The following is an 11,327-nucleotide window of genomic DNA, read 5'->3' as shown; positions in this document are numbered from 1 at the left end:
AACTTTGTCATTTTGATTATACACCCCAAAGCATTACTTTCCTCACTTTTTTTGTTTAGTACCATAATGTTCTAAAAAGAAACAATAAAAGTTGTTTATTTCCCTAAAAAGAAAGAGCAGTATATCCAATGGCTATTAAGTTAACCACTTAATAAAACACATCAAAAACTACTCATCCTTATGTTAATTAACTGAAATTAGAACATAATGAATTAGTTAACATAATACTTTGCCATTTACTTCATGCTTACAAGATTATGCAAGAAACCAAAATGGCTTCTCGTAACTTGTTTGCTTTGCAAATACTTCACATTTCAACCCCATATCCATACAGAGAGAGAAAATCCAAACATACTCTCTTTACCTAAAATCAGCAGAGAAGGCTAAAAAGCATTATTTAGGACTTTTTTAGACCTTGAAAAACAGTTACACTTCCAATGTGTATTTAAATTACAAATCAGTTTTTATCCTGCGACATTGCTTCAACTTAAGTTCATCATAGTTAAATTGACTGGGCTACTGCTTCATCTTTCAAGTCAGATGGAGGTTCTTTTGCATCAAGGCTCTTATTCAAGATTTCTTCTTCTGCAAAATTGACTGTTAAATTAGGTAGAAATTCTCCAAGACTACATGGTGTTGTGGTTCTCAATCTTTGTTCCACTGGAGAAAACTAAAACTTGATTAGTGGTTAAAGAGACCATTTTCTTTCACCAAGGGACATGTGTGAAGATGGTTTTGTATAGTCAATGTGCAAATCATGAGTGCACGAAAAGTTAAGCGTATCATCAATTTGCATGTATTGGGAAGTAAGGCTCAATTCAGGTTTGTCTTTCAAGTGTTTCAGGATTAGAGAGGCAAATTTCTTCCCTTTGCTTGGACAGAGATTTCTTCAGAGCCTCATATCCATTGCAAGTAGCCTGTAAATTAAAGTCTGATTCTGGAGTAGTCTGTCTTCCTTCCACAACACCTTCTGGGAAAATGCCACTGTGCATAGGACTATTTGCTTCCGGTTTAAAATTGGCCTCTGTATTACTGGAGCTATTAAGACTTAAGTGATCAACTTCTTCTGGAAGAGTTTCATGTAATATGCCAAAATCACTATCTTTAAAACTGGAACTAATTCCACTTGATACCTGAAAAGAGTTCCATAACATACTTTTATGCATGGAAAGATCTCTGTATAAAGCTTTCGAGTGGTCTGATATATCAATATATTATTCTTCACTGCTACCTATCACATCTCTCCTATTGCCTACAGCAGGGGAGGATGTCTCTATTTGGCTAGTTTCTAAAAGCTTGTTCTGTAAAGCTGTACATTCCAAATCTTGCTTACAAATTATGTCCTTATTTAACAAATCTGACAGATGTTGTGTTGTTGGTTCACCTATGTAACTGGCCACCACAGGTTTCTGAAGCACACACTTGAGGCAATCTGAAACAACTTTCTCTTCAGGCAAACGAGAATGGCTAGAATCGGACACAGTGGTTGCTGAGAAAAAACTGGCCATGTTAAACTCTTTTCAATTATGCACCACAGGTAAGGATTCTGGCAATACTCCTCTATGTTCAGTATCCATTTGAATTGGTTCTGTACTTCTGTTATCTTCTATTTTAACAGCTTTTCTCCATGAGCTCCTAATATCACTTATCAAGCTTTCTGGAGTTCAGGGAACTTGATTCCTTGTTAAGGACAGGTTAGAAACTAGAGAGTCAATTAGTTCCTCTAACATTACTTCTTTTCCTTTAGAAAGTTGTGGTGAATCAGATAAAACTGCCCTTGCAACCTCTTCTACCAGATGATCTTGATCTTTTTGGAATGGATCACTTTTTTAGCTGGCAGAGACACTCCAAATGCACTACTCTTTGCAATATTTGATGATGAAGAGTCTTCCACTTCAAATTCTGGTGTTTTCTTAGAATCTGTTTCATTTTTCTCTCTAGGAGATGTCAACTTCCTGTCATTTTCAAGTAGTGTAACACTGTTTCTATCTGATGGTGAAATGAGCTGCCACAGGAAAGAAGCAGGGCCCTTGGCTAGATCACACTTAGTTTCCAATATATCACTTGCCCTTCTTGCAATCATTTTCCTGGATATGTTGCTTAGGTGTATCTGGAAGTGAAGCAGGGTACTGCAAAAGAATACTCTTCGCGTATGCTTCTTCTGAGGCAGGATCAAACGAAAGGGGAGACATAGGTGGTAAAAGATCCACAGCTGGAGTCCAACCTTTAATTAGACTGAAAGGAGACAGGCCGAGAAATTCTTTCCAAATTTTATGCCATTCTTCTTGTTTTTCAACAACAGAATGTCTTATAGTTGTGAGATCTTCTTTTATTTTATACCTCATATGCTTCAGATCTGACAATCTTTCTCTCTGAAATTTGGTCTCTTTTTCAAGGAAGTGAAGGTCTTTTGTCAGTCTTGCTTGGTCAGCCTGACAATATTCATATTTCATTACTTTCAAGACTTCATTTAATAACTGAATAACTGTTAAGAGATTCAATTTTCCAGCCTCATAAACATTTCCTATGTGCAACTGACACATTTGTTTCTCAATTTTGTCAGTTAAGAGCCTTGGAATATTGATAGCAACATTAGTTCCATCTAAAGGATATTGGTTAAAAAGACTAAGGACTGAACTAACAACTTCTCTTTTTCCAAAAACATGAATGTTTCATTCACTGAAGCCCACAAAGACCGAACCTTTTGAATTTTCTCTTGTATATTACTTTGGCCATCGTAGGGTTCCATTTTTTTAATTTGGTTTTGCTGTCCTGTACATTCTGATCTCAAATTTCGTGCTTGTTTAACTGACAATTGTGCATTTTCCTGGCATTTTCAGGTAACGCAATCTTTTCTTTGCAAAATTTGTAAAAATCTGTTACGTGCTACATGGCATCTGGCAATGCACTTGTGCAAATCTTGTGGCTTTACATTAAATGTCTCTGTAAAACGCACAGAAGAATTTTTAGAATGGGTTTTTATATATTTTGTTGCAACAAATCTTGCAAAGTGATACATCAGATGAATAAACTTAGGACCACCAGGAGAAAGAAATAGTGAACCCACAACTTGACGAAAGCTACTTCCACATTCAGCAGAAATCTTTTTTAACCATTCACAGCAATGTTTTCGGAATTCAGTATCACTCTTTTTGGTCAAATGGAGGCCAACAAAGTTCGAAAACTTCTTTACTGAGAGACTGGTCAAGAGTTTGAAACAAAAAATAAGAAACTATTTGAAAGGCCTCAAGGTTCAACTTGTCAAACATGTTCACTCCGAGGTGTGTGTGCGACACCATCTTTCCACGGGCTACGGTCGCCGAGCCCAGCTCGAAGCCGAGCGCCTGCAGATACATCCAGAGATGCTCCTTCTCAAAAGTAGTGACCCAGGCCGAGCTCATCTTCGCGGCAGGCAGGGCCCGACAAAGGAAGCAAGCGCAGGCTCCAGCGACCAAGAGGGCCCCTCAGGCTTTTTCCCTACGGGCAGCCTGGCGTGACTGCGACCACTCCATTGGCACCGCCTGATCCTCTCTCGCCTGGAACCATTTCGCCTCAAATGGCCTCAAATGCCTCAAGTGGCCTGAGACTCTAAAGTCACAGGGAACTAGAGCCTCTCAGGGTAGTACGGAACAGCGGCCAAAGGGAAGTCCTGAAGGATTCTTTATAAGCTGGTAGCAGTATTAGCCCCCAGGAAAAGGAGCTGGGGGGCTAGAGGGGAAAAGATGACTGAAGACTTACTTTTTACAATTTACCCTTTTGATCTTTCTAAAGATTATAATATGTTCCTGTATTATACAATGACTAAATGATTAAAATAAAATATATTTCCTACTGATTATTATAAATACACACACTTTTGATTCAGTGATTTTATTTGTGGGAATTTACCCAACAAAGAAACCTAAATATGTACAAGATGACATGCGTAGGTGATTATTCATTAAAACATTGCTTGTAATACCAAAACCTGGCAACAATACCCATAACCATTAATAGGGCAACAGTGAAATAAATGAAAATATTATACGAATATAAGTAATCTCAATAAATATCAATGAATTAAATGAATTTAACCCTGATTTCCAACAAACATATGACAAGAAGCTCAATGACAGTCTAACTGAGGAAATATAAAGTAAAATACCAATGAAAGATATTTCCATATCCATTAGATTAACAAAGTATGATAATATCATGTGTTGGTTATGATGTAGGGAAACCGAAACTCTCAAGCAGTGATTTGCCAATCTTTTGTCAGTCTGAATATCCCCACGTTTTCAACCCATGGGGTCTACTAGTCTTCAACATGGGCTGTCAAAAAGGCCCACTCATCCTCCCATATACCCCCCAAAAAACATCTAATGTTCACTCTTCCAAGAAACCTCCCTGGTGGGTACAAGGTGCCTTCCTCCCTGGTGGGTACAAGGTGCCCTCCTCACTGTTTGCCCCCGACGTCCACATTTACAGCCCAGAATCCTGATCCCTGTTGCCCTGTCTGCTTTCTTGATCCTCTGGTGTGGGATCTTTTAGTTTCTCTCATCTTTTTCATTAGTGGAATCTACGGCATTATATCCACCAAGGTTTTTGTTTTTATCTGTCCACCTTCAACACTTGCTGTCCTGTGCCTCTGATTCTGCACTTCATGCTTATTGCTTACTGTTATCATTGCTATAGCAGCATGATAGTAGAGTGGGCAGACAACATGTTTTTTGGGAGATGGAGTGAGAAAGAGAAAAAAAGCAAAGAGCTAACATTTACTGAGCATTAACTAAATGCCCACAACTCTATAAAATTTATTTTTTTATTATTAAAAAAATCTTTGAAAGGAAGGCAATATTATTTTCCCCATTTTACTCATGAGGAAACAGGTCTCGTTTTTTCTTTTTCTTAACATTGTGTGTGTGTGTTTGTGTTTTACTTGTGTGTGCGGAGACCAAGGAGGGTTCTGAGCAAAGACAACACTTCTCAGCACTACCAGTGAAGCACTTCTGCGGTTAGATATGATCTACATAACCTGACCCCCATGCCTACCCCTCTCGCCTCCATGACCTTTCCTCTTACTGCTCTCCCCATTCTAGACTCATCCAGCAGCCCTGGCCATCTTGGTTTCCTCACACACTCCAGACATGCAGACATTCCCAGGACCTTTGCACTTGCTGCTTCCTCTGCTTGGAATACCTTTCCCCCCCGTGACTCACGCCCTCACCTCTTTCAGGTCTTTGCTCAAACCTCTCCTCAATGATAACCACTCGACTTGAAACCGTAACTCCCTGTCACAGCCCTCCCTACCGCTCTTGCCTTTTTATTTTCCTTCATTGCACTTCACTTACCACCATCTGATCAGCTAAATATTTTATTTATTTGTGCACTCTCTGTCTTCCCCACCAGAACGTAAATTCCATAGGACAGGACTTTTATCTGATTGGTCACTTCCTATGTCTAGACCATTTCCTGGCACATAGCAAATGTTCAATTAATATCTACCAAATGGGGCTTCCCTGGTGGCGCAGTGGTTGAGAATCTGCCTGCCAATGCAGGGGACACGGGTTTGAGCCCTGGTCTGGGAGGATCCCACATGCCGCGGAGCAACTGGGCCCGTGAGCCACAGTTACTAAGCCTGCGCGTCTGGAGCTTGTGCTTCGCAACAGGAGAGGCCGCGACAGTGAGAGGCCCGCCCACCGCGATGAAGAGTGGCCCCCACTTGCCGCAACTAGAGAAAGCCCTCGCACAGAAACGAAGACCCAACACAGCCAAAAATAAATAATAAATAAATAAATTTAAAAAAATATCTACCAAATGAAATGAAATAAATGAATAAAGTTTAGGAAAATATGAGTTAGGCAAAGTTATTCCGATTTCTTAGCTGCAGGAGAAAGTGCCTCTAGTATTCCCATGAGCATTTTCAATCACCAAGAATAGAATGCATGCATAATTTCCCAAACTTATGTGGACATACAGACCTCTTTTCATGGAGCAGGTCGTAGGGACTTGTGCTTAAATGGAGATAGGTTTGGAAGAGCAGGTTTTGATGAGAAGGGAAAGGGGGAGGACACTAGAATGCAATGTGTCTGAAGTGAAGTGGGAGAAAGCAATTCATTCATTCACTTGTTTGTTCAGAAAATATCTATCAAGTGCACCTGATGGGGCTTGAGCCCTTCCAGGCAAAGGGGACATGGCAGAGATCAAAAGCCGCTGGGGACCCAGCTTTCACAGAGCTCATGTCCTCTTCTGACCTCTCTGACTTTGCTGACTGCTTTTAATCCTATAAAACACAGAGAAAAATGTTCCAAGCCTATGTTACTCTCCTTTTAAGACTTTTCTTTCTGAAACAAATACAAATACCATACGGTATCACTTATATGTGGAATCTAAAATATGACACAAATGAACCTATCTGCGAAACAGAAACAGAATCACAGACATAGAGAACAGACTTGTGCTTGCCAAGGGGGAGGGGGTTGGAGGAGGGATGGAGTGGGAGGTTGGGGTTAGCAGATATAAGCTTTTATATATAGAATGCATAGACAACAAGGTCCTACTGTATAGCACAGAGAACCATATTCAGTATCCTATGATAAACCACAATGCAAAAGAATATTAAAAAAGAATGTATATATATGTGTAACAGAATCACTTTGCTGTACAGCAGATATTAACACAACATTGTAAATCAACTATACTCAATAAAAAAAAAATTTAAAGACTGTTCTTTCTGATTAGAATATATAGAAGTATAATTAATCCCTGGGTGAAGATGCCACACGCATATTTGTGAAGCAACACAAGCTATGGATTTCCTAGCTCCTCTGATTTCATCCCTTCAAGATCTGCACCATAATCAATATCCCACCATCTAGAAGGTATGACTGAGGAATCCCAGAGGACCACCATCAATGGAATTGTACTCTTTCATCATATCTTCCTTTGCAGTAAGGGAGATGATCATAAAGCAGAAGAAAAGGGGCTGGCTAGAATACTAATTGGCAGGAGGTTGCTTTATCATCTCCAGTAGCCAATAAATATAAATAAATAAAGAATTTTATCCTTAAAAAAGGTCTTGTCTTCCTGATAAACAGAACAGGGCAACAGCTTATTGTTCAGTGAGTTACTGTGCCTAAAATTTCACTCTGAAAATTACTTGTCATGGCAACAGGCAAGCATCACCCCTGAAGCCAGCAGCCTGAAGCAGATAGATTGTTTCAATTATCTAATTTGCACAATGAATGAACCCTGCTTATAGGAAATCCATAGGTGGCTGGCAGTGGCAAATGGCGGCTGCGACATGTTGGGAGGCAGTAGATTTATATTCTCTCTCAAAATACAGAGCAGGATTGTAATTTTCTGCAAATATTCACAGAAGTAAAAGGAGGAAGAGCAGGAAGAAGGGAAGAACTCATTATAACTTCCCCTTTTGTCTTAGCTCCTGGGATGTACCTTTTCTTTCCAAATTGCCCTTTCTCTGTGTGTGTGTCTAGTTCAGACAATGCCCCATGTAGGCATGGACGCTTTTGCGGTCTATTACCTAACTGCCCTGCTCTCTTCCCACTGTGCCTCTTAGAGTGCTTTGGAGGTGTTAGATACATGGCCAGAAGACGTCCCTAAGAACTCTTTGGCTTCAAGGGAAAGTGCTGCTTCACAAAGGAAATTTCTGCCCCACCCGGATAGTTGTCCTCGGTTTTGAGTAAACCAGGAGGGAGGCTGCCTTGTGATGGGTGCGTTCTCATCCTCCAACTCAGCCCTCAGGAATGTGTTACTCACCAATATAGCCCTTCTTTGCTCCTTCCCACCCTTCCCGTCCGAAACAGGGCTGATATAGCTCTACATTTACCTCCCTTTCTCATTTCCCCTATTCTCACCAAGCTCTACATATTCTGTTTGTGGCTTTTTTAGGGAAGACAGTTTAAACCAAGACGACTACCAAGAAACTTGGCTTTCCCAAAGCAATGAATCTTCATGGTGGAATTTTAGGCACCAAGAGAATCTTGGGGTTGCACTGATATTGGATTTTTTTAATTTATTTGTTTCTTTTTGTAGCCAGTGAGGGTAAGGCACAAAGCCTTCAGTCACACTGTGTGCAGTCAACCTTTCCAATCAAACCCGGTTCTTAGGAGGACTCTCAGACCTGAAGAAAACTGCCACCCATTCATCCTATACTTAGATTCTCAATACTTTCAGAGATTGACTACGTTTTAAAAATTCCCGTTCCCTGCACTGATTTTTTCCTCCAAATAATCACATTTCCTTTTTCCATGCAATTTTTTTTTTTTTTTTGGCTGCGTTGGGTCTTCATTGCTGCATGAGGGCTTCCTCTAGCTGTGGCGAGCGGGGGCTACTCTTCGTTGTAGTGCACGGGCTTCTCGTTGTGGTGGCTTCTCTTGTTGCAGAGCACGGGCTCTAGGCATGCGGGCTTCAGTAGTTGCAGCACACAAGCTCAGTAGCTGCAGCACGCAGGCCCCTAGAGCGCAGGCTCAGTAGTTGCAGCACATGGGCTTAGTTGCTCCACAGCATGTGGGATCTTCTCAGACCAGGTATTGAACCCGTGTCCCCTGCATTGGCAGGTGGATTCTTAACCACTGCACGGCCAGGGAAGTCCCTCCATGCAAATTTTTTAAAAAAGAAGAATTTAGTTTCATTGTAATATTTTTGGGGGTGGTACTGACATTGACTGAGCTGGTTTGTTTTCAAAGAAATACTTGCTAAATCCCAAAAATGAACAGGGACTTGGGCATTCAGTTATGCATCAGTTCAATATACTTGTTGGGCAAAGTTCAGTTTACAAGGCTAAATTCAGAAATTATTTTCTTTTTAAATTCACTGGAAGAACACATAGGAAAAAGGTTTTCCAAAGTCCATAGGCTGGTGTACACTATACACATCTCCAGAAAATCTAGAGCCATATTTTCACCCTAAAGGCTCTGGTGACAGATAAGAGAAGCTGTAATCATCAATGTTTTAAGTTCTGGCCTTGTGAGAATTTCTGATCTGTCTCCTCTTTACAATCTTTGTTCAAGGAACATCTGTCTTCAGTTCAATAGTTTAAACTCTAATGACCAAATCAGTAAATGTTTATTTTGTAAATTGGCACAGGGAAAGACAGAAGCAGGCTCAACCTTTCACTAATATTTTGTTTACTGTGATAGAAAAAATGTCATCAGATAAATTAGAGCCAGGAAGCTTTTTTCTAACAGGCACATAACATTTATTAATGAGAGGTTGAGGATCGTTTTGTTTAAAAAAATGAAAAGGGTATTGAAGTAGCATTCTTGAATGTTCTGTGTCATTGCCCTTGACCTCATGATGAGTGAAGATAATGATGAATCTTTGCAACAAAATCAGTATACTCGGTGTTGTCGGTATTAAACATACTGTGGTATTTGCAAGATACTTCAGGAATAAGTGGAGTCAGGCTCTTGTAGAGGGTCAGATTCAAGTGAGAAGTGTGGAGAGTCAAGGGTAAGACAACTTAAATTTTCACAAAATTTGGCAAGAAAACTCTAATGAAAAAAGGATTTCTTTGACTCCTCGCAGGAGTAGGTGTAAGAGGGATGTTAGATGCACACATAATTGGCATACGCATCACACTTCTATCTATACTTTTATTCCCAAAGTGTATCATTTACATTCTTAAGTTTTATGACTGGGGAATCCCAAAAGCCTGACTTCCTATAAATTGTGGCAACCATTATATTTTCAATGCAGATTAAGTTATAAATATTTCTACTTGGACTTCCTCTCCATATAAGCCCAGACAAGAAGTTGAGTGAGGCTTGGGCTGACTTTCATGGTGCTATAGAGTTACAAGTCTTCCTCAGAGGGGTCTATCAAGATGCTACAGCTTGGGCTTCCCTGGTGACACAGTGGTCGAGAATCCACCTGCCAATGCAGGGACACGGGTTCGAGCCCTGGTCCAGGAGGATCCCACATGCCACAGAGCAGCTAAGCCCGTGAGCCACAACTACTGAGCCTGTGCCCTAGAGCCCACGAGCCACAACTACTGAGCCCATGTGCCCTAGAGCCCGAGCACCACAAGAAGAGAGGCCACCACAATGAGAAGCCCCAGCACCACAACGAAGAGTAGCTCCCCCTCACCGCAACTAGAGAAAGCCCGCGCGCAGCAGCGAAGACCAAACGCAGACAAAAATAAATAAATAAATAAATAAATTTTTTAAAAGAAAAAAGATGCTACAGCTTTAAAAATATAAGGATTTTGAAGGGTTCCATTTAAACAGGCTTTGAGCAAGGGCTCAAAACACTGCCAGAAGGGTGGGAACAACCAGGAATCAGATTCTGAGCAAGTGGTATGAGGTCACGTTCCAAGGATTTGGCTTGGATCTGCAGTTGGAGAAAGTGTTAAACACGCTGCTGCCAAGAACTGAAGACCTCGGCTTCTAAGAATAAAGAAACCAATCTCTCACGCTTCATGAAAAAGTTCCTGGATGAACAGACCAGGAACATAAGCTATCTGGAATACCAGCTTAACTATCAGAAGGACTTAGAAAAGGCGGCCAAGAGTGAAGGACAGCCTGAAAAGGCTGCTGAAGCATCTGAAACCTCAGGTAAAGAGAGGACACCTGAAGGCAACACAGCAAGTCTTCCCACCCAGCAGGTCCCAAAGTCAGCTATTTAAGAATCTTGATCTTCTCCATTTGACAGAAGTGTGCTTTCCTTTTCAGATCGCAAATAAATGTTTTGCATTATAAAAAAAGAAAAAACAGGGCTGGTACAGGCAGCATGCCTACCAAGGCCAACATGGTGAAGCCAGTCAATTACAAGGACCAGGCAGGGCTGTGCCCACTGATGTGAGGCCTGAAACCACGCATCCTATACAGTGGTTTTAAAAACGAGAGTAAGTAAACTTGACAGATGGCACAAAAAGCCAGCTTTTTATTCATTCTCTAAATATTTAGAGTACCTCTTATGTGTCAGGTACTCTGTTAGGTGCTAAGGATATACCGGTGGATAAAACAGACTCGGTCCCTACTTAACTGAGTTTATAAATCAGTGGGAAGGAAGATATATATTTTTTAAACTATGACATATATAAAATACACACTAACAGCCTTAGTCTTAAGTGCTATGAAAGGAAAATACAAGAAAAACTATGAGTATATTTTTTTTCACTGATACATCGTTGACATATAATCTTATGTGAGTTTCAGGTGTACTAAATAGTGATTTGACATGTACATACATTATGAAATGATCACCACCATAAGTCTAGTAAACATCTGTCTCCAAAGTTATTACTGCATTATGGACCATATGCCTTCTGCTGTATACTACATCCCCATGACTTATTCTATTACTGAAGGTTTGTATCTTTTGAT

The 11,327-nt window shown here is 40.5% G+C and overlaps 1 pseudogene; it reads right to left on the bottom strand.

The window, feature by feature from the left end:
- Nucleotides 1–502: 502 nt before the first annotated feature.
- LOC132368406 (HAUS augmin-like complex subunit 6) lies at nt 503–3,401 on the bottom strand (annotated as a pseudogene).
- Between the last annotated feature and the right edge of the window lie 7,926 nt (nt 3,402–11,327).

The sequence above is a fragment of the Balaenoptera ricei genome, chromosome 7 (assembly GCF_028023285.1).
Source record: "Balaenoptera ricei isolate mBalRic1 chromosome 7, mBalRic1.hap2, whole genome shotgun sequence".
NCBI lineage: Eukaryota > Metazoa > Chordata > Mammalia > Artiodactyla > Balaenopteridae > Balaenoptera > Balaenoptera ricei.
Note: the sequence above shows the minus strand (reverse complement) of the source record. Positions and strands in the feature narration are given on the sequence as shown.